The sequence below is a fragment of the Rissa tridactyla genome, chromosome 3, assembly GCF_028500815.1.
Source record: "Rissa tridactyla isolate bRisTri1 chromosome 3, bRisTri1.patW.cur.20221130, whole genome shotgun sequence".
Classification (NCBI taxonomy): domain Eukaryota; kingdom Metazoa; phylum Chordata; class Aves; order Charadriiformes; family Laridae; genus Rissa; species Rissa tridactyla.
In genome coordinates, this window is record NC_071468.1 from 75,507,413 (window position 1) to 75,526,731 (window position 19,319).

Below are 19,319 nucleotides of genomic sequence, written 5' to 3' on the forward strand. Positions count from 1 at the left end.
AGTATAGGGGGACAATCACCTCCCTCCTTCTGCCGGTCACACTATTTCTAATACAAGCCAGGATACCATTGGCTTTCTTGGCCACCTGGGCACACTGCTGGCTCATGTTCAGCCGCTTGTCAATTAGAACCCCCAGGTCCTTTTCTGCCAGGCAGCTTTCCAGCCACACTTCCCCAAGCCTGTAGCGATGCATGGGGTTGTTGTGGCCCAAGTGCAGGACCTGGAACTTGGCCTTGTTGAAGCTCATTCCATTAGCGTTGGCCCATCGATCCAATCTATCCAAGTCTCTCTGTAGAGCCTCGCAATCCTCATGCAGATCAACACTCCCGCTTAACTTGGTGTCATCTGCAAACTTACTGGTGATACACTCTATGTCCTTATGAAGGTCATCAATAAAGATGTTAAACAGAAATGGTCCCAACACTGAGCCCTGAGGAACACCGCTTGTGACCGGCCGCCAGCTGGATTTATCTCTATTGACCACCACTCTTTGGGACCGCCCATCCAGCCAGTGCTTGATCCAGCAGATCGTATGCTCATCCAGGCCATGAGCAGCCAGTTTTTCCATGAGAATTCTATGGGGAACAGTGTCAAATAGCCAATCTCCAAAGTTCCTGCTCATGCTCACTCTCCTGCGCAGCTCACCCACCACTGTTTCAGAATTTAAAACTAAACATTTTGGAGTGACTGACTTAAATGCCGATGTTTCCAGGACCCAGCAGTCAGAGCAGTGTAACCAACAGGCAAATCATTTGAGCTGAGATAGTGAGGAATTGCAGCAGAACAGCCTCTGCATCTAAGGGATAGGAACAGCTCAGGGTTTTTCTTCATCAGCACTCCCAATTTGTATTGGATCTACACCTTTAAAATAACTGATGTCATATATCAGATTAATCTAATTCTTTGTGGAATACGAAGGAGAAATTGCTCTTTTCAAATAATATTTCAAATACTGTGAAGGAAGATGCTTGCTTGTGACTTGGAGAGTACCAGATATTATGTCATGAAAATAAAAGGAAAACATATCATGTTTCCTTATTTCATCTATGTGAACACTTTACTGTGTTTAATTCTATTAATCTAAAATTATAAACAAACTTACCCTGATATAATCTAATTTTTATTATAGACACCAAATGCTATTATGTTGGGCAACAAATTGGCTTAAGATAATTCTGTCTTTAGAAAATAAGACTGTAATCAACAGATTTATAGTTTAATAACATTTCATGATATATGTATACCCTATAGCTTTTAGAGCTTTATTTTCAGTTCAGGGTTCCCATTAGTCTAATTTAGGTTTATTGGTGCAATCAGTAGATTTAAGATACGCCTTTTTTTAACCAACAAAGAGTGTCAGTGTGAGATACTGTAAAGAAGCAGTATGCGGGAACCATCTATGAGGGATTTTATTGCAAAGCTGTCGATGGATGAGATTTAGGGGGGGAAAGGGTATGGAGCAAGAGCCTGTGTTTTGTTTAGTTTGGAAAGGGCAGGGGACAGTGAGGATATGTAGGGTCCCAGCTGGAAAAAGTGAGGTTATTTTAGTCTGAAATAAAGCTTTTGCCGAAAAGTAAAACCTTTTGTAGATCAAAAAATCTTTTTTTTGTTGTTTTTCTTCCCCACTAGTCAGATCTAAACTGTAATCTCTGAACAGTGTGGTACAGTTTATAGCCCAAGTAGCTCTGGTCTCGAGATTTAAATGCCCAGTAGCACAACTCTCCCAGATATGTATGTAGAGAATTAATTGTATCTTATTTGTGGAAATAATTAAGCAACAGAAAAGAGGGAGAGCTAAGTGGAAATATTTCTTATTTGGTTTGTCTGTTTGCATGTGCATGTTTTAGTTTCTGATTTATTTGTTTGTCTACTTTTTTGTACTTCGAAACAGCAAATCTGCTGGTTTCATTTTTTTCTAAAACAGCTTTCTGTTTTATTAAGAAAAGTCGTCTGTCTGCAGTTTGCTCAGCTTCTTGTCTGAGCAAACTTGCAGAAATAATTAATTAAGCTTGGATAGTAAGCAGACCGTGGATCTGGGTCATTTGTAACAAGTAGGTGAGATTTTGTGCGATGATTTTGCGAACCTGATGAGGTGTGTATACAGGGGTGTGGGTTTCTAGCTGGCTGGCTGTGCGTGATTAAAGTATGTATACTTTTATTTCAGAGCGTGTATAAAATGTGAGGATAAGTGAACATGCTCTGGTGTGGGATCTTCTGAAGGGTTCTGGCTGGGGCAAGGCCGGGATCTCTCCTTCCTGGTTTGTCCCCTTGCTGTTTCAAGATAATGTAGTCTTCCTTAGGTATATGGGATTTAACGTTGGCTAAGAGCTGGTAATTAAACGCGTGTGGATTGAGGAGCCCGGGAAGAGCAGTCCGTCTCGATTATGTGCGTCTGTTGGCAGGATGGGCGCAGCTCGGAGCTGCCAGCGATGGGCTGTGGCACGGGCAGCTCTTTCACCAACGGGGCTGGGGAAGAGCGGTGTGACTGCACAGGGGCTCAAACCATGAGCGTGACCTTTTGTGCCAACAGCACAGGGACACCTTATCTCCAGTATAACCAGAGGCGGCAGGGTGTATGTTGGTGAATAGCTTCCCTTTCCCCGTTTGCGCCCCTTTGCCCATGCTTTTAGAGTAAAGAGAGGGTTTCTCTGGTTAGAAAGCTGCATTTCACGAGGACAGGAACCAAGAGACAGTTCATTTCTGTGGAGACTTTCTATAAATAGCTTGCTCTGTTAACATAAATTCTTTCACTGAGTGAATCCTACAAGCAGGGGTTTGTTCCAAGCCTACAAAATGCTGTGCATGCCCTTGTCACTTCATACGTGCTTGTTCGGATGCCGGCACTTCCCCCCTTAAAATGAGCGCTAAGCCTGACACTTGCAGGGTGACGCTGCTCCACTGACGGAGTGAGGCAGTCAGCCTTCATAAACGGACCTCTTACGGCTTTAATTTTTTACATCATTGATAGCAAAAGGATCATTGGAAGTTCTTAAGGCAAATAGGGCAGAACTTGCTGAAGTCCCTGCTCACTGGTATTTAAACCTTCAACTAGGCTGCGATGTTTTCGACCACCCTGCTCTCTGCTAATGCTTGCAGTCGGTCTGGGTCAGAATCTGTAGCTACTGCAAGCCTTGAAAGCTTCACAGGGCTTTTAGGAAACTTGTAATTGCTCCACTGTGAATCCTAGAGTGAGAAAGAGCTTGCCCAGGAGGAAAAAGTCTTCAGTTACTGCTAGTGCAGTGGAAACTCTGTGGACATAAATGGTCCCAGCTGTATGACACGCATCTGTCACTCTGCAGAACTCCAGCTTTTTATTTTCTTCCTCTTACATATTCCTGATACTGGAAGCCCTCTCCTTTGGAGAAGATTTTTCTGCTTCTGTTTAAACACGTTTCTGTGTCTGACTATCTGATGTTCAGTCCCCATCCCTTCCCCCTCTTCGCATGAAATGGCAACCAGTGAGCTGTTGAAATTTTAACACAGCTGAAAGATGTGACCCAGAGGTGTCTGTCTGGAAAAGGGAAGTGAACTGGAGTTCAGGCAGTTGATAAAACACACGTGTTTATGAGGAAGCATGCTCGCTCCTACTTTCTGTCCTTTTTTTAAATGCGTCTGTCTGCTGGCGGAGGCCGTACTGTTTTCACTACCCACACACATGTATGGCAAGGTCAAATACAATTCCCTTTTTTGTGTGTGAGGTGCTTCAAAGTACTTGCTGTAGCTGTATGTCTGTGCTGGTGGGTTAGAAGTGGAGTAAGCAGTGGACGGGGACGTATGTAACATGGCGAGAGGAAGCAGAGCAAATAAACTGGTTGTCATCCATGGTGGATACTGCAGTGTATGGAGAGGAGGGCATGTTGGATGCGTCAGGTAGGTTTCTGCACAGGCTGTCCAGCTGCAGTGCCAGTGGCTTTGTGGGACTGTCACAGACCCAGATTCTGTTGACGCTTCGCCATTAGATGTAAAAGTATATGTGTGAGAAACGAATTTGACGTTTTTGGCATGTAGAGTTTAGTTTTAAAATGTGACTATTGATTTAATGGCTCCCTTAGCTGTTGCTGATGATGTCTGCTGTTGAAGTCTTCACAACTGGCCCTTGCAACAGCTCCCAGATTGTGCAAATTGGTTTTGGAGGGGAAATTAACTAGCTTATTTGCATACACAAAAAAAGTCCTGGCTCCGTGGCTTTCAGGTATGCATCCCTGTTTTTTTTTTCCATAGGATTGTTATGGATATGTACTTCCAGGGATTGTATCATCAGCCCGTACCATTCATACGTTTTGCAGAGTTCATAATCGAATGCATTCGCGGCTGCAAGTGGCACACGTGCTGCTCTGAATGCTCCTTCTCAGATGTCTCCTGCTTCTGGTAACCCACATTCTGCAGCTGGAGGCTGCGCTCCGGGCGCCGCATGAATGGCGCGTCTTGTGTTTCAGCGAGGCGGAGTGAACTTGATTCTAGGTCAAAATCAAATGTGACATTTCCTAAATGTGCGAGTCCAAACTAGTTACAGAACTAAAAAGCGGAGCCTGTGAGTGCTTTTTGTGTGTTATTTCTCAGCAGTTTATAGTCTATTTATTGGGGGTGGGGTAGGTTGAATGTGCTTTTATAACCCTGATTACACCTGCAAAACTGAGAATAGGAAGAAAATAAACCAGTGCCATCTCATCGCTTAGGGGTGCAAAAGTCTTACCCTTACAGAACTGAAAATCCACTTTTCTTGTTCAGGGTGAAGGTATCCAGTTTATGGCCAGTGGCCTAGATAAGACCTGCCAGCTCCTCAAATCTGCAGCCTGCTCCTCCCTACTCCACTCTTCTTCCCCAAGGTCCTCACAGGCACAGCGAGAGCAGGCAGTGACCCAGATGCGCTGCTCTGAAAGTGCCATTTGTTTCCAGGGCTCAGCGTGCTGGCGGATTTGACACATGGCTACACACGCATCCATCACTGGACCAAAATACACGTCCCCGGCATTGTAAGGGGTGTTGTATCAGCTAAGCGACTGCTGACCGGGCCAGTAGCTCCTCGCACGTCCCGTCAAATGTGTGAGTGTGTGGGACTCCTGCCCCCCAAATGTGGAAGGATTTGTTGAGCTGCAGGATGCGGAATCTGGCTACAACAAAGATTTTTAATATATTTTTTTTGTCTGCTTAAACTTTCCAGGGAGTTAACAGGCAAGCAATTTGCCGCTCCATGCTTTGTTACCTGTCAAGCTATGAAAAAGGAATAAGGGGAAGGACCTTTTTATACTTCTGGTTTTGGCAGGGAGTGCAGGTTTGTGTTCTTTCTCTTCTCCTATTCTTCTGACTATAATTATTTCAGATTCCTTTGCCTACAGACAGAACTAATACATGTATATATGTAAATATGTATTTATACACAAATATATATAAATCATCATAGATACGTAGATATACATATATATGATTCTTAAGACTGGTACGTAAGACTAGTCCTCTCTCCCCTTGTCCAAGCTATAACTTCAATTCGTCTTTCTTCACTTCTTTGTGGATACCAAGCCATGAAGTCTCATGCAGCGTGGCTAAACAGATATCCATTGATACATCCCTTCCTCCCTCCACCTGCAGCTCTCCCCGTTATCTCCTGCCTCTGTTGCCATGGACAACGCCAGCGTCCCTCAGTCAGGCAAAAATCTGTCCATCTCCCAGTTCGCTCTGTCTTTACTCTGAGTTCAGCAGATTCTTCCTGTGCAATGTCTCCTAAGAAATGCCCTGTGCTGTCCACACCACGCAGCTGAAATTCACATCTAAGCACTCATTTGATGTCTTGAATTACTGCAACATCCGTTTCTCTGGCCTCTTCAAATTCTAATTCTCTCTGTCCAGAATGTCTTTGCAAAAGGAACTTGTCCCGTTTCCTCATTTTTTAACAGCGTAACCTCCCCTATGTGTTCCTCTACAGGTTTCTTCGTTATTCAGCACAAGGTGCTCATCTTCATCACCAAAGCCTCTCACTCCCCCTCTGCTTCCCATCTGTCATCCAGCTCCGAGTGGGCGTCTTTCTCCTCCGGCCACCCATGATGACCATCTCTCCGGCACACATGACTTGCTTTCTAACAAGTAGTTACGTGTTTTCTGCTGACCTAACCCACCCCATTAATGTTGGCAGGACTACTTTCTTCTTGTCCTTTAGGTATCTCCTTTAAAATACTCTTTTTTTTTTTCTTTTTCTTTTTTTTTTTTCTGGGATGCAGGTGATGCAGACTCCCTGCCTGAGGCAGCTCACCACCTATCTCTTGCTTTCAGAGTGCAGCAGTTGTACAAATAGTAAGCACTCATTGGAGGAATTTTAGACCTTATTGAGATTAAGGCCTTAACCAGCACCTCCTGTCATTGCAGGTTTTTAAAAATAGGCTCGACGTGCATGGTAATAGCAACGTTGTAACCATGGCAATGCAAGGCAGACAGGGTTTTCAGGCAGGGATCTCTTATTAGGCCAACCGGCATGGCTGCAGGCTGGACCAGGGTGACACAAGAGTGAGGTTTCAGGCGCAGGACGGGACTCAGAGCCCCAAAGCATATCTGTTTTCCCCCAGCTGGGTCAGGTGGCCTAATAAAAAGAATAACATAAGTGTACTTGATCCTGCCTTGAGCGGGGAAGCAGCCTAGATAGTCATTCAAGGTCCGTTTTAATCCTGTGGCTCAGTTTTAATGGGGAGAGCTGACTTCTCCTTCCCTTCGTGCTGTGCGTTCAAGCATATGCTGATCTTCTGCTGATACCAACAGAAGGTCTCTGAATATCAAGAAACCAGAATATCCTCATTAAGGATCTGCTTGGAGGATGTGAGAGTAATATATTGGTCTTTGAGCGGAGGCTGACTTTGTGCAGCTATAAAACATGAATATTAAACAGGAAGCCAATGACACTTCTGAAACATGCCTGAGACAGTAATCCAGATGCTGTTCGGGGATATAGTATAGCCCTTAAGCCTTACGTTTATGCTTTTTTTTTTCTTTTTTTTTTTTTTTTTTTACTGCATCTGCATAGTTGTGGGTGGGGAGCAGGGGGGCACAGCAAGAGAAAAACCAGATTTTTAGCCTGGTTTCCTGAGGAAGTGGGGGTTAGGCTGTTAACTCGGTGTGTCTGCGCGCCAGTCCTCTTTATAACTTTGCAGGCTGTCTCCAACCAGGGAGGGAGGGTGCTTCGGGGACAGCATCAGCCTTCCCAGTCCTTTCTCCGATGCAGTAGCTGCTGCCAGGAGGTGGGCTGCGTGTGGGGTGGCAGGGGCAGGGTGCCACGGGCACGCCAGCACCAGTTGGCCAGCAGCTACATCAAGGCTTGCCCAGCAAATGTGGCTGGGTACCAGGCACCATGGGGCTTGGGGTAGCCAGGAGCAGCCCGGGAGGGGCTCCTGTAGTAAATTTAGCATCACGAGCCCAAACAAGCTGGAAATCCAGTTTCATTAGTTCCACCACTCAGGCATTTGCTTAATCTTGAAAAACAAAAGACAAAAAAAAACCCCAAAACAAGTAGGGGAGGTTATACTGAATAGTAATGACATTTTAAATCCATAGAATATTTCAGCAAAATAAATGCTTTTGTGTGGCTTTTGTATTGCAAAGAGGTTTATATTATTGTAGCACAATCCTGGAATTACATGAACCCTGTGTTTACTCTGGTTCACACTGGGACACTCGCTTTCTAAGAGGAGACCTGATGTATTTAAGGGCAGCGTGAAAGAATAAAGACTTGATCCTGCACTCGACGCCGAAGCATTATGACACTGCAAAATCTTTTCGCTTGTACTTCTAGTGTGTTGTCCTGAGAATATAATTTCCTGTTTTTCATTATGGGAGAGGTTTTTTTGGAAGTCACTAGAGAGCAGGGGTGTTTTTGGAAAGTAAACTGTCAAAATATGGTGACTTTCTTGACTTGTTCTTTTTTTCTTTCCTTTCCTGGATATAGAACTCACCAATATGAAATCTCATAATTAAAATAAGTAAATAAATAATCAATGAAGCAGCATGAGAGACAGCCCACTTTTTTTCACTCTTCCCCACCCTTGGCCCGTTGGTGATTTTTCCTAGGTTTTGCAATGATGCTTCTCAGATTAGAAGCTTTTATTTCCTTCCGCTTTGTGTTGTATGACAATTAAGGACCTTTATTTATTTATTTTACTTGTCTCACTATAAAAAAAAAAAAAAACACACAACAAAAAAACAGAATGCAATGTTTTCTGTTCTTCCATTTCTAGTACTCTTGTTTATTTTGAAACTTCCAGAAAGAGATAAAAACAGCTTAGGAAAAATGCTCTCCAGAGCAATCCTTTAAAGAGCAACAAACAAACATTGCAGATTGGTCCTGAAGGCTGTGCTTCCTTTCTGGGGAGGGAGGGAGGTGTGGAGAGAGGATGTTTTCTTCTTAGCTTTGCTCTAATCATCCGATCTGGGATTTGATAAGCTCCACAAGTCTGACACTGCAGCCTCCTCCCGTCTTCCCCCTTCCTGCCTCTTAGCAGATTAAAGAGAACATGGCAAAAAGGAAACAGTTTATTTTCGACTCGCAGTCAATAATTAGTTTACAGTGCAGCATTTTCATTGTTTGTGTTTTAATCGTGTTGCTATGTTCTTTTCTTACACAGTTTACTTTTCCCTTCAGAGCCTTTCTTTGATGCAGAAATAGGTTTACAAATAGCTCAGTCTTGCAAAACTTCAGCCTCTTTTTCAACATTTTTGTATTTCACATCAGGAAATGTGACCACGTGTAGGTGGCGTAGCTTCTGCAAAGTGCCTTCCTCCCCCCAACCCCCTCAGCTCATGGGGCGCAGTTGCAGACCACGCCACGCTTTCGTCTCACTCTCAGACATTTTTGGAATTACAGTAATTAAGGAAAACTAAATGTACAAAATAGGGAGTGATTAAATGCACTAAAGTATTACTTGTACATATAAATATGAGTTGACATACGCAAAACTAGCTAAATCTATGAATTGTCTCAAAGGCAAGAAGTTCTTAGTAATACACTTAGTAATTCCCGTTGCGCCCCCAATTTGTCCTAAGAATACAGGATATATGCTGAATTCTTTAAAGGTTTAAAGCTTGCAAGTATGTTGTCCATGACATGAGACTGTTTCTTCCCATGCGTGTATTTTTATGATTTCTTGCACAATGGGAATGAATGACATTGTATTGCAACATTAGCATATATAGTCTATATATACACCGTTCATTTTCATTGTATGTCATGGATATAATGTCCTAAATGAAAGCCCTGGGCACTGATTTAAAGCACAAAAATGTTTATTGCATGAGTAAGACTCTCTCTTAAGAGGGAGAGGAAAAATTGTTTATAAAAACAAGTTTTTGTATATAAACCCCAGTATTTATGTTGCAATGTATTTGTACTTCTAATTGGCCTTTACTGCTTCTATAGTGGGTTTATAAATTTGCTGTTTAGTCAGTTTCTGCTAAAGGTTCTTTAGGGTCAACCCAGTATCTTCAGAAGAAAAACATTTTCTTCTTCAAGACAAACTGCAAAATCAATTATTAAAACAAAAGCTTCTAAAATCTTACATTATGCTTACTTTTTTTTTCCTTGCTATTTTTTTTAACTTTCATAATGATGTGAGTGCTTATATCTGGCCGTAGAGGCGGTTCACTGATGCCACTGGGATATCAGGCAGGTCAGGATGTGCAGGCTGAGGGTGCAGCAGAGGGACACAGTGCTGGCTCCAGCCACCACGTCCCAGCCTCGCTGGCTGCCCGTGCCCTCCCTTAGCTCCAGGGGTGCCCAGCAGCGTTCCTAGGAGCCAGCTCAGAGGGTTGGAGAGTGCAATCTATTTTTAGGACTATGGGCTCCATTCATTTATTTTTAAAAAAAAATTGTTTGGGGCATAGTACTTCTCATTTTTCCACAAAGAGAAATGCGAGCACTCTTCCCGCAATTAATGAAGTCATTTTTCTACTGTTTTGAGAACTGAAGTATGTTGCTGCAATCACATGCTCCTCATGTATGAGTAACAGTCTAAGTGCATGCTCACTATTGAGCTCGCTAATGGCTTCCCCTATTGATTGCTCGGCCCTGGTGATGGCTGATGGCCGCCTGGCACGGGGGCTGGCAGTTCCAACGGGGCGGCCAAGGTAGGCAATACACAGGCTGGCTTATCAGCGTATAGAGAGAGAAGTGCTTGCTTCTCTCCCAGGCAGTGTGGATGGCAAGGGATGCCACAGATCGTGGGATCTTCTCAGGACGATTTCAAAAGACAGGATTTAAGAATGGGCTGTGAGTGCCACTGCTTTTGCCTTTCTGCGGCTGGTACCCTCACAGTGTTGTGCTCTACTTGCTCACCTTAACCACTACCCGTCCCACCGAGTGTTTCTTAATGCTTTTGGCATCTTCTGATTTGTTGCATCCACCTCTGCTACCTCTCTGTATGCATCCCCTCGCTGTACCTGTATTGGCACTTTCCATGCTGGAATGCTTGGTTAGATGGTGCCTTGATGTTTTCAGAGCCCAGCTCCTTTATGCTTTCAGCTCTGTGCTGTTGTTGCAAAGCAAGCTGATGCCTGGAAAAGCGGCTGTGAATGTAAGGAAGATTTAGTTTAGTTTATCCTGCTTGAAAGTTGAGCGGAAAAAGGTACTAGTATTGCCAATATTGACCTGGCAATATCGAGGGGCTTAAACTGCCTGTGAGAGTGAAGCATCCCGGGAAGAAGGAGAGCAAGCGGCGTGCTTCGGCAGGGCTGGAAGCCGCAGGACACAGGACATGGGGACCAGCTGACAGCAGCACGTCTGCTAAGGAAAAGTCAATGGATCTGATGTGTGAGGAGATTAAAGTGGCACAGAAAAGGAGCAGTTTGGCTTATGATCTTTAACACAGTTTGTGGTTTTTTTTTCTCTTCATATCTCTGTTTATAAGAGTAGAAAAAGTTCAAGCAAAGTCTCTGTATTTTCCTGATGTTTTTCTCCTGTGTTTCCTGTTTCTTAGGACTTGCTGCTGCTGCAACAGTGACTTTGCATTTGAGTTCCTCCTGCTCCAAAGTGAAAGGGCAACAGTTCGAAAGATGTGTTTTTAGACAGCTGCAAGTTTGATGGTGCACACAAACGTATTTTTTTTTTGAAACTACTAATCTCCTTTGGGACTCCTTTCAGAGAGGGACGTAGTTATCCTTATTTACATCCTGCAACTGCATGAAGCTTTCAAGTAACTGTTTTAGAAATCCAGTGAGTGTCACATGAAAAAATGCAGGGTGGTTGTCCTGTAGCCACTGTCCTCTTTCTAAGTTTTGGCACTGTTGCATGGGAGGAGGAACCACCAGAATGGTAGTGTTTAGTCTTTGTAGAGTCTTCTAATGATGTTACTGGGGTTTTTTCCCCTCTGCTGGTGTCCAGGCTTGTGTCTGTCCTCCTTGCAGGAGTGGCTTTCTGTTGGCGCTCCCTCTTTCTGCCGCTCAGCTCTCCCCCCGCTGTTGATGACCGAGCTTTTTCATATCCTGCGCCTGCTATCTGGGACCCTCACTCAGAAAGGGGTAGTTTCAGGGTAACAGGGAGGCTTCTGTCTCTGTCTAAGAGCAAGCCTATAAGCTTCCCTTAAACTTTAAACATTTCATTGTTGGAAAGCTTTCAGATGTTCTTTAGCTTTACATATAAAGAAAGCTTTATATGTAATCTGGCATTGTGTAGTAAAAGATTGCTTTATGTAAGTTAAAATGTGCAGTTCCTTTATAAACTGGTCGTATAAAGTCAGCACGCAGGAGATTGTTTTTCTTCTTGTGTTCAGCGTTGCCTTTAGAAGGTTTTGGGTTTTTTAATGCTTTTTTGGGGTTTTAGTAGGATTAGAAATCTTAAGGTGGTAGGAATAGGTGGAAAATACTGCACCCTAGGCAAAACTGAACATGCACCCCTCTCCACATTTGTCGAAACACCAGCGTCAGCAGCCTCCCAGGTAACAGAGTCCTGAACCTGTCTAAAAAGGGTGACTGAAGACTCTGTTGCTGTAGGGCCGTACTAACCTACTACTGAAAAATACTTTCTGGATTAATTCACGGCACAGCCCAAAATCTTTGTAATACAATGTGTTGTAAAATAAGCACAAATGACATTAGAACACGTGAAAAAGGAAGGCTATTTCTCTGCAGACTAACCCAGCACTTTTTCTACAAAGTGGATCCAGCCTATTTACAGGTTAGACATCCTGACCCAGATACATCCATTTGTAAACTGTTCTCCAACCTGAAAACCTTCTTCCCAGTTTTTTGCCAAGTAAAATAGCAGCGCAAAAAGCAGGAATGCCTGCTTCTACTTGAGGTTTGAAAAAAACGGCATCAGAAGCATGTTACTAATAGAAAACTGACAGATGCTTATCATTATGTAGATTTTCTTCTGTGTTTGAGTATCATAAACTGAATTGCATCTACTAGCGTTTGAAAAGTATTTAAGACCACTTACAACTTCAGCCAGCCCACTTCCTCCACCTGGGTGACGCTCGCATGAACTGCAGCAACTGCAACATGTACCAGACCAGAATCCTCCGTGGAACTGTTTTTATGCCTTAAATAATGTTTTTATCTCTTTCAAACGTTGGGTAAATTGTCACCTAACAATGTTTTCCTCTAATGAAAAATAAGGGGGGTTTGTGGGTTCTTGTCTAGAATTGTTCACGGTGGACTTGATCCAGAGATCCTAGAAGTTGGTGGATGTTAACAGAATTGGGACGGCAGGCTTGAAAAAACAGTAGTTACTATGTCTCCTGGCAGTGATTTCTCTTTTGCCCATGGTAATAAACTTAATTCTGATCTCAGTATGAACTGACAAAAACGCATGTGGAAGCTGATGGGAATATGCAGGGATTGTCTCATGAAGCAGGCAACGTCATGAAACACAATACACGAATGACGTGTGGGTGTGCTACTCACCGCATTGTTTCAAAAAATACTTTTTTCTTTACAAAAACAAAGTAATTTTTACACAAGGCTACATAAAAAGACTGCTGGTGTATGTGCAACGCTGGGGGGGTGGTATAATTTTTTGGTAAAAAAATCCAATTTGTTGAAGCTGGTGCTACTTAGAGGAAAAAGGCTGTTCCTGGCATGTAGTAAGCTTAATTATCTCCTAAGAGTGTTTTGTTTCTCTTTAAAGTTTCAAATCAAGTTTTTTTGAGCTTCAGAGCAACTTTTCATGTCTGTTGGTGTGCTAAGTATTTTACCATATCTTACCATTTAAGAGGAGATGCTTGGACAGCTTTCATTTGGTCACCACTTCCATATTGGCAGTGGTGTGTGTGTCACCGTTTGGGGTGACCCTGCTGTAAATATTTTGGCCTGGGATGGGTAGCAAGTTGCAGCTACTTGCAGGAAGCTGATGTTGCTTAAATCTAATACTATTCAATTGATCGTACTCTAAAGCCATTCTCATTCTGTACTTGATTTTAGATGGTAAGCAGAAGGGGAGTTCAATGTGAAATTTTTCAGAAAAGGCTTTCATTCTCAATGCTTTTCCTTTGCTTGCAACTCCTCTTCTTTCCCCACTCTTCCCCTGTCTGGGATAACAAATAAACTTCAGGTTTTACTATATGCTATTCAGTTGGTGCCAGCAGCCTGTTGGATATTAGGGTATACCTTTGAACACTCATAGCCAAGTCTTCATAACAGAAGCAAATCAAAACCTTTTATGGTCAATGCCTTCTTTTAAAAGAACTGTTTATGAATATAGATTTATCTGAAAGAAGTGCACCTTTCACTGAATAGTCAGATGGCTACTTCCAGGTTTTCATTTTTCCCAAGCACAGAATCTTGGGAAGGCAAGCTCTCTTCCATTAGTAATTCTATTCAGGCAACCCTTTTGTCACCTCTTCTATTTATTATACTAATTGCAAAAGAAGCCAAAGTTGGTGTGCCTTGAAGCCTATATTAATTTATTTTGCATTTCCTACGCTGTGTTTTCCAAAGTCAGCAAAGCTTTTCTAAAAAGTGCTGGTCAGAATTTGGAGATAAGTAACATTATCCAAAGCCTTCAAGAAAAATGAATATTCCTCCTATGTGCTTAGGTAGAATGAAAATCACCAAGGCTAAAACTGAGTTCTGTACCGACCCCAGGGTGAATACAAAGCAAGAGTGAATAATCTTTGGTTTTCTCTGCAAGCCATGTCCAGCCCTCGCCCCCAGTTATACAGCAAAAAACGTTCCCTTCCCTTCTCCCTTCCTGCCCTGCTCTACACCCAGATACCTCATCTCCTTTGTAGCCAGAGAGACAGGGCATGTTTTGCATCATCTACCAAAATCAAGCAAAACACATCCCCTGGAAAGATTTCAAGCTTTCAACCCACCATCCCCAAAGTTCAAAAGATCTGGCAAGCTTAGAAATGTGGTAAATCACGTCTCTGTCCCACATTTAACTCGACAGCCCTTTACCTAGTCGTCTTACTAGTCTTCGTCGTACACGGTCTCAACCGAGGGCTTGGACTTGACTCCTTTAGCATGTGTTAAGGCAGCTGCCTGCAATCCAGTACCCTAACAGTGGAGTTTACTGTTGGTTGAAAATAGCACTGCAGCCAAATAAGCCGACCTGCCATTCCCCAAATCCTACATCTGTCTGTCCATCCTTTCGTCACTTTTTCCCTAGTGACACCTTTTTTTTTTTCTTTTTTTTTTTTTTATAGTTAATTTGCAAACTGGGCTAAAGAATTCACTCAGTTCATTTTAATCCCAGTTGCTCCCCCAGCCCTGTTTGCTGCACAGGCATTTGTGCTGTGGGGAGGGAGGGAAGAAAGGAGGGAGGGAGGAAGGGAAGGAGGGAGCGCTGCTGGGGACACATCCAGAAGCTCCGCACCAGTGCTGGGGGGGGCTCAGCCCCTTTTGGCAGCAGTGCCAGTCCCTGTCTGTCAAATGTTCATGGGACCAGCAGTGTAGAGTACAGAGTTTCCCTTACTTGTCACTTCTCTGGGGAAATTATTAAATCAGTTTCTTGGTGTAGAAGAAAATAATGAGCTAATCTGGAGTCGAGGTGCTGTTGGATTGTTTCGGTCCTGGCTCGTCTCTTAAGCTCCTAACTTTTCTGCATGCAGATGTTATCCAATTAGTTCTGAGGCAGAAGTAGAGTTTCTAGACTTGATTTTTTCTTTCCGGGCCAAATGCCTGGAAGCTAGGGAGGGAAATGGATGACACTGGAATAATAACCACCTTCCCCAAGCTTGAGCAAAGCAGTTAAGACCCATCTTGTTTTCAGTGTTTTCACAAATTCTGCCAAGCTGTACAAAAGGTTTTGAGGGAGGAGGGGGTGTTGGGTTTTTTTCTTTATTTCTTGATATGCCCGGGTTTTTTTCTCAACTACTAAACAAAGAAAGCAAGTAGAAAAGAAGACACTATGGTTTGTAGTTTTGTGATTAAAAATGTCTCTTCCTAAAATCTTTCACTGATTTGTAATGATTTTTTTTCTTCTCTCTCCACCCTGAACTCTCCGCCCAAAATGAAGTCTTAGCCTTATGAGATCAGAGGTCTGCTTACTAATCACAGGATTTAGAGCAGTGTAATCCAGTTGCCGTGTTTTAAGGAAGATTTATTTGGTGATTCTTTAATAGAAATTTTATTTTCCTAGCTACCTTTCATGTAACGATGAACAGTAAAAGTCATTTTTGACCTAAGAAGTCATTCCCCCTTCCTCTCCTGTGAATGCCTACAGCATCCTTCAGGAGAGATACTGCTGCTTCTGCAGCTGAGGCAGATTTCTGCGATCAATAATGCAGGGCTCCAAGTTTTCCATGTATAGCTGTAAAGTTACTCATCCACCAGTAATTTCACAGATGCCTCTCTCATGGAAAATTCAGCATGTATTTGGGAGGGAACGGGAGTTTAAAGCAATTCAAATTCAGTCTAGCTTCACTGGTGCGGACTTCTGGGCGCTGAAACGTGTGTCCTTCTCCGTTTGCTTTATAGTTACCGTTCCCAAACCTGAACACCAGCAGAATCATAGCCCCTTTGTCTTCTAGGAGTTTACAGACTAAACGTTTTAACATCATTGTTAGTCTGTGCTCTGTGAGTTGTTCTTTCAAAGATTTTGCCTCAAGGAAAGATAAGGAGTAGCTGTCATTTGAAATTTACTCAGGGTTGGCAAAATGATGGCATTTGTCACTTCTGCTCTCCATCTTCCTCAAGCTGGCCCTAGTGTGTGTCATACTAGATATTGCGTTGACTTACTTCTTCTCCCTCTTTGTTCTTCTAGAGAACAACGAGTAATTAATACAGTCTAAAAAGAAGTGTGGCATAAACCCTTTTTTGTGTGTGTGTAGTTTTCAAACAAGGAGGCTGTCGAGAGCCTTACGTGCATGCTATTTCAAAAACAGTTTGTCAAAGCAAAATCACAAAGAGATACTGGGTTGACCAATTTTTTTAGGGCTGGATCTAAAATAATTGGCACGCTTGCTGTATGCTGCTGCGTGTTTCATGTTGTTGACCTCGTCTCCCTGAAGTCTGAATAGCTGTCGTGCCAGTGACAGTGATGTGTCTGAGCAGTCAGAGGGAGTCTTGCAGTTATTTTAATATTTTGCATAATACCGGTGGAATTTAATAATTAGTTGTGAAGGTTCAAATCCAATTACCTCCTTCCCTAAAACAGAAAAAATGGTGGAAGTTTGGTAATAAATGCTAGCAGAGTGAGAAAGACATGTAACATAAATTGTCGTGTTCCACTCACTAACGTTTTCTTTCCCTTTCTCTGTTATTTTCCAGGGCATGTTTTCGAGCCATTTTTGAGGAAATGTGGTGAATGTAAACTTGCTCTGTTTTGGGGGGAAATTCTGGTAAGTGCTGCTTTTGATCAATTTTAGTTTTCAATGAGAATTTCAGAAAGATTGTTTTAGCTTTTTTCAGTTTAAATTTTTTTTAGCTGATGGGAAATACAGAGACACAGTTGATTATATGTGGTTTTCTTCCTCTGCTATGGAGGCTCGCAGTATGAGAAGCATTGACAGAAAACAGTATGCTAGGCCTCAGGGCAAGGAATGTAGTTTCATTTGCTCCAGTGGCATCCGTTTATTGTGTTTGTAGCTGTTATATTCTGCTGAAGAGTGGTTGAGCTAAAACCTAGAGTAGAAGAAACACAAAGGCCTAATTTAAAACCAAGGGGAACAAAAAAATGGTATAGTGGTATAAAAAATCAGGAGCAAAAATAATGTAGAGGGAGCACATCCCTCCCTAAGTGGTGGGGGTGTCCAGTCACCCTGAAATCTTTCCATCCATTCCCAGAATGTCTGACTGGCACACTTGCCACATGGAGCTAGGGTGATTTGTTTATGCCAGAGAGATAGGGAGGTAGTTAATGCTCCTGTGTGCTATACCGGTTTTCCTGTTCCTCCTTTCCATCCCACGTGACAAGCTTTGCTGCTTCCCTGGCTGTTCTGTATGCAACACTTCCAGAGGCCCCAACTTCCTACAGACTTCTGGTCCTACAGGCACTTTGGGAATATGGCACGTCATGTGTGGTGTGTCTGTGCTGCTGAGTTGCCCTGCTGCGAGGAGAAGGAAGCAGAGAAGAATGGGTGGTAATTAGTGACATGCCCCAACTGGAGGGCAGCAATCCTGAGAAAACTCTTCCAACCTGCAAAAAAGCAGCAGATCTGGAGCAGTTTGTAGGCTCATCTTGCTTTTCCCTCTAGGAGACTGACAATATATACAGTTCTGACTGGTGCCAATCTATCACCATCGCCCTTGGGGAAAAAAAAAAGCCAGCAGAAGATTGTGTCCCTTCTTTCCCTTGGACAAGCATACCCTTGGACTGGCATTTTTTCTTCAGCCAGCACGTGCAGATTGCAGATGAAAACTGGCTTATTCTCCACTGGCAGAAGACTTAAGAGTCGGATAGCCTGCGGGGTAGAAAACTGAAAATCAAAGACCGGCTCTGTGAGAACACGTGTTCTTTTCTGCCATTTAAAAAAAAACAGATGTTGTTACATCATACAGAAAGATCTGGATTAGCTAACAGATGTTTAAATGTAAATCATTTAGCCTTCTGCAGAATTTATAGTCTTAAAGATAAGAAAACACAAGATAACCAAGATCAGAATTTTACAAAGAAGTTGGCCAAACGCGTGAAAAGTCCTGTACAGTGGTACCTAGGTAAACCCTACTGTAGCTCATTCTTTTAAACAATTTTCTCTCTACAGTTGGGCTTTTCTGACCATGTCATGTTGTAAGCTTGCACCTATATCCGTATACTGGGAAATAAGAACAACAATTATTTAACTAGAGTTTAGTTGTAGGGTCAAAGATGAGCTACAGACCAGCAGTATGAGCTCATTAGTCCATGAGATTTTGTGCTGACTTCTGTTACTGCAAAAGAGGATAGGAGCTATACTTAGTTTTCTTTTTGGTGGTAGTAACAATACTTTGATCCTCAAAGTTGTCCAGTGTCCTTACAGATTAGCTGATCTTTGTGTGGGGTGTGACAAAGCCATGGTGCTCACAGGTAAAGGGAGTAGAGTCATGATTCAGAAATAGTGATGCCGTGTAACACCATGGAAAAAAAGTTTATTGTCAGACCTGGTAATAAGACTGTTGTGTTTTAATTTCCCTTCAAAGATGCATCAGCTGAGACCAGCCTCATCTCCATAGCTGCATAAAAAAGTGTAGTTCAAGAGCAGCAAGGGGGAAGAGACAGAAGCAGCTTGTTTCTTAGAATCATAGAATAATTTTAGTTGGAAGAAACTTCCAGATGTCATCTGAAACAGGTCCTTTTAGGTCAGGACCTAGATTTTTAAAATTCAACTGGATGCCAAGGCTGGAAACTCTGCAGTCTCTCTGTTCCCATGTCTGACCATCCTCAGAGTGAAAAAGTGCTTCCTTGTTGTTTCTCATCGTTGTTGCTCACTGTCAACCAGTGTGGACTTTGCATCTTCTGTGACTGTGAGAGGGGAGTCTTAGAGAAGACCCCAAAATCAAGGAAGATGCTTCTTGTAGCTCCAAGGAAATGTGGTGTCACATAGATGCAGTAAGCTTGTTGCGGTGGGGGGAAACACAATCTAGTTCACAGAGGTTCTACTTAGGCAATGTTTCTTAACCTATAGTTCACGTTCAGGCTTGGAGAGCATGGCTGCTTTACTTAGTTGAATCTTGAAACTTGGGAGAAGGTTAGCTGACAAACTGATGCTCCTGAAAACTACATGTTTTCCTGACTTGGTTAGAGATACAAGCCAATAAAAAGAAACACTTCTCACTGCTGGATTGTAAACATCCTGGAATTTCTTCAAGCCAGTCTGGAGCTGCGTTTGTACCATTCCATGCTCCAGGATTCTGCCCTAGAATTTAATATTGTTTTCCTGTAGCCATTATAAACAGACTCTTCCAACTTTTCTTATTTTTCCAGCTGTCCT

At 42.8% G+C, this 19,319-nt stretch overlaps 1 protein-coding gene across 5 annotated transcripts in view; it reads left to right on the plus strand.

Annotated features, from left to right (window-relative positions):
- FYN (FYN proto-oncogene, Src family tyrosine kinase) overlaps positions 1-19,319 on the plus strand; it is a 145,077-nt gene that overhangs the window by 45,837 nt on the left and 79,921 nt on the right. For 4 of the 5 annotated variants that reach the window (XM_054194662.1, XM_054194661.1, XM_054194666.1 and 1 more), the window contains one exon: positions 16,681-16,751. The gene's annotated coding sequence lies outside the window, so the exon portion shown is untranslated. Of the gene's footprint in view, positions 1-5,161; positions 5,273-16,680; positions 16,752-19,319 lie in introns of all 5 variants that reach the window. The other variant, XM_054194664.1, reaches the window with a different exon arrangement.